Below are 4,696 nucleotides of genomic sequence, written 5' to 3'. Positions count from 1 at the left end.
CATTTTTATTTTTTTTAAATCCCTGCGCTTAGAACTGTACCCACGGAATACGCGCGATATAAGCCTCATATTGATTGATTAAACCAGCGGTTTTATTACTATTACTTAAGCTCAGACCAGAGCATGAGAAACGTTTGAATTCATGAAATAACTAATGTTATGTCATAATCTGGTGTGTACTGCACATCATTTGCCTGGAACTAATATTGATGGAAGTGAATTTTTTGCTTCAGAATTATTCTGCTGCCTTTGAATGATAGATGACTCACTAATATAGATTTAGTGAATCAGCCAGATTCAGTGGTCTGGACCTCTTGCCATTTCAACACATTTTGAATTTCAACATTTTAATAATGATCAATTTTAATTGTTAGTAAAATTTACTGTGTACAAATTGTTAGTAAAATGTACTGTGTACATATGTATCTTTGTACCTGGGCTATGGAAGGGTTTAGAACTAGAATTGTACTGCCCTGTTCTTTCATGACTTTGCATTGTGTGAACAACAGAAAAGCTTAATTTATACAACAGTCCTGAAATATTAATTAGCCGCTGCTTTTCAATGAATGTAAGTAAGTTAAAATCAACGCGATGATGATTAACACAAACTAACATGCCAGTTTAGCTACTTAGCTCATACTTCCCTGTCACTTATTTAGAAGACATGTACTTGTAAAGTTGTGAACATAATGTAACATGATGGTCTACATACATTTTAATGTGAATTAGAAATAATCAGATGAAGTGCCATGAAAATATATCGCTGTTTGCTTTTCACTGTATCAGCTAGTGTATGTTTACACCTATGAAAGATCTTCTGTCTTGTGTGTGGCGCACGTTATATGTCAAAGCAGCACCGCCCTGATATGGCCCTTCGTGGTCGGCTGGGCGTTAAGCAAACAAACAAACAAACAAACCTATGAAAGATAATATTTTATTAGGCTCGACTTCATGTACATAATAGTTAATACACACAATGGTCACATTGCTAGATTGAAACGGTCCCTTGAATGTGTTTGAAAGTTATATTTCTCACAGGGCCTCTTTGTAAATTATTCATGCCATCTTCTGCCTAAAATTACACTTTAATATATATATATATAGATTGACACCTATGCTTATGCTGAATGTTTCACGTCTGCACAGATGTTCTTTGCACCGTGAAACCACTGACTGCTTATTGCTAATGAAAGCAAGTCAGAAACAGATTTGGTTATTTGATGACTGAATACATTATGACTGACACTGGCCTTACCTGTTGGCTGTTGTGAATCCTGGTACTAGAACGGAAATAAAAAGGCCCAACATGATTAATAATGTCCCTTTTTCTGCACTGACTTGAACACATTTAATTCATTGCTCCAAGAGAAAGTCTGTATCGTGAACTAGACTTCATTGCTCACAAAAATGGCTAGATGTGTTCTGCAGGATTTGGATTTCTGCACTGACCGTGTGTGTTGTATATATAATATATTTTAAGCTGTTTCTTCACCTGTTTTGGTCTGTGATAACACTGTTCTTGCTCATATGGATTATGAAAGGTTGTCTGTGCATTTCATTCCATGGTGGTGTTTCTTTGCAAACTTCTATTTGAGTGATATCAGATTTACTTCTGTCCTTACTTTCGTTGAAAGTCTAGCTGTTGCGTGCAATTTCTTTCTTGCACTTTGTTACCTACATTAATTTATTTTTTGTTTTGTTTAAAGGCATATGTACTCGATGACTATACACGCTAATTGCTTTACCAACAGCTGGAGACATGCTAAATTAAGTTCCCTGCAAAATATTGTGGTCTAGGACCCCTTCAATGTTGAGATATGTTAATTTTCATTTTGATCTGGATCGTCCTATTTATAGATTTGGCAACACATGTAACGTTGATGCAAGGGAGCTAACACCGCGGCTTTGTTGACATCCTCACTTTTTCAGAGGCTAGAACAAGCTGTAATGCATGTATTATGGTCCGCGCATGGTGACATATCGTCATTATATGGTCTTATGGTGCGTTTGACATCGATTATGGGCAAACTACACTTTGTAAACACGGGAGCGCGTACATATGCCTTTAATCACGTTGTGTTTTTGTGTTCAATCTCAAGGCTTTGATCTGCATCATTGTTTAGTGTTTTCTTGTGCCTTTTTGTTTCACTGCGCATCAAAGTGGCTTTAACATGTGCAAGAAGCAATATGGTGATCATTGAGAATAAAATATAAATACTTTCCTGCTATTATCATGTAGGAAAGAGCGTCATAATGTGTTCATTATCACTGTTTCACCGGTGACATTATAATTGTTACTGAGTTAAACTTAAAGTAAGTGTTACTTGCTCATCAGTAGAAATGCCTTTCTTGATTGTATTCTGTGACTGTTACGTGTGCTTTACTTCTATAACTTGAACATTTTCCCCCCTAACAGGTGCGCACAATATTTCGGAAATTTATGCCAGTATTTTGTTTGTAGTTTATGGTTGTTTCATAGTTTTTGTTGAAATGTGGTAGTGACTGATATTTACCAATTTCATCATTAGTTGAAATGATGATTAATCTGAAAGGATAGGGTATTTTTGCTGTCCAGAACAAGAAAATAACATTTAGTTGATTTATGTGTACGTCCATAGCTAATACAGTTAAAAAAAGAAAAAAAAAGAAAAGAACATTTGAAAAAATAATTCGGCAAGTCGAGACCAAAACTAAGCTATAGCACTGAACGACTCTCGCGCATGTTCTCAAAAACGTGGTGACGCCTTGCACATCCAGTCTTACAGGTACATTTGCTTTTGGAATGTCAAGGACGACAAAAAGTAGAGCCAGCTATGATGTATTTCGTGCACCCTTATTTATCCACTATTTTATGTGTTATAAGAGTGCAATAGTTACATCATGGATTTGACAAGAGTACAATGGAAATACAAGAAATATACCTAGAGTACATTTACAGAGACAAAGAAGGGAGGTCATGGGATATATATCTATATCTATATACGGCTTGTGTCTGTCTGTCTGTCTGTCTGTCTGTCTGTCTCTCTTCGCGATGCACGGCCAAAGTTCTCGATGGATCTGCTTCAAATTTGGTGGGCATATTCAGGTAGACCCCGGACACAATCTGGTCGATGAAAATTTTCAACCTGTGCTCTCAGCGCGCAGCGCTGAACCGATTTTGGTTTTTCTGTAGATCCATTTCCAGTAACTCTTCCTTATCTTCTCCAGTGTTTTACGCGTTTATCTCCCTTCCTTCGTGTGGCGTCAATCGCGGGTACCCGACGAAGCCGGCGTACGGTGCGCAAAGCCGGGTATTCGGTTCTACTTCTTCCCGGCGAAGCCGGGTATTCATACTCCGTCTCGCGATCATCCCGGCGAAGCGGGTAATCATCTAGTATATATATATATATATATATATATATATGTATAACATAAAAGTATTTGTTGAATATGTAAATATGTTCAACATTTTTTGTGAAAGATTTAAGATACAGATTTTATTTGTTATGCTGGCAATGTTGAAATTTTCTACTTAAGGAAAAATAAGGAACCTGCTTGTGACTGTTTTAACATTCTTGAGGGCCCCAAAGGGGGGGTATCATCACGATCACGGGAAGGGAAATTTTAGCTTTCACGATCACAGTTACCTTGATTTTTGTTTTCACGATCACAAACACCTTGACGAATAGAGGATCATAGAGTGATACAGCTGTGAAAAATGTACGTTGAAAATAAAATGCTTTGCAATAATTCCCATCACGATCACGAAAACAAATGACGATCACGATCACGAGACTTGATTTTTTTTGTCATCACGGATCACGGGCAAAGTCTCATCACGATCACAGAAATGGAAATTTCGGCAATCACGGTCACAGAAAGGTCAAAAAACGCCAATCACGATCACGATTTTAAACCCTTTGGGGCCCTCATTCTTATCCGTTTTAGTGCTGAAGTTTGAATTGTTTTGTGTGTGTGTGTGTGTGTGTGTGTGTGTGTGTGTATGTGTGTGCGAATGCATGCATATAAAAGGACAGAGCTTTTTTTTGTTTGCATTTGTTTGTAACAAATGTGTTACGAATGACAGATCAAATTTAAGCATAACCCCCCGCGGGTTAGGGAGTCCCATATTGGTTGGGACGAGAAAGAATTTACCCGATGCTACCCAGCATGTCGTAAGAGGCGACTAACGGTTCTGTTTCTCCTTTTACCCTTGTTAAGTGTTTCTTGTATAGAATATAGTCAATGTTTGTAAAGATTTTAGTCAAGCAGAAAACGACGTTAAACACCAAATAAAGAAAGAAAGAAAGAAAGCTATCCCTGAGGACAGTATCATCCATCATGCTCAATGAATAATTGCTTGACATGTTGATTTGTACATTTATTGCCATAATATATACAATATTATCCAAGACGTGTGATGGTTATTTGATTGTTGATGCATATGGCCTTGAAAGTCAGCGGGTGCCTCCTGGAATAATAATAACATATGATACAAAGACAGTTTTGCTGATAATGCTGGCAATATGAAGCGCGTTGTGATGCACGTCATCCTTGGAACAGGTTTTTATTTTGAGTACATGTATTTTGTTTTGTACTTGTTTGTGTTACTGATTCTAAATCCGGTGCAGAAGAGGAATAGGAAGAAATGTCTACTTAGCTACACAAAAGAAACATTGCTTGATTGCTACACAAAGGTCCAAAGAAATTGTTCACA

This window comes from Littorina saxatilis, linkage group LG7 (assembly GCF_037325665.1).
Source record: "Littorina saxatilis isolate snail1 linkage group LG7, US_GU_Lsax_2.0, whole genome shotgun sequence".
In the NCBI taxonomy this organism is placed as follows: Eukaryota; Metazoa; Mollusca; class Gastropoda; order Littorinimorpha; family Littorinidae; genus Littorina; species Littorina saxatilis.
The sequence above is the reverse complement of the archived record's forward strand: the minus strand, read 5'-3'. Positions refer to the sequence as shown.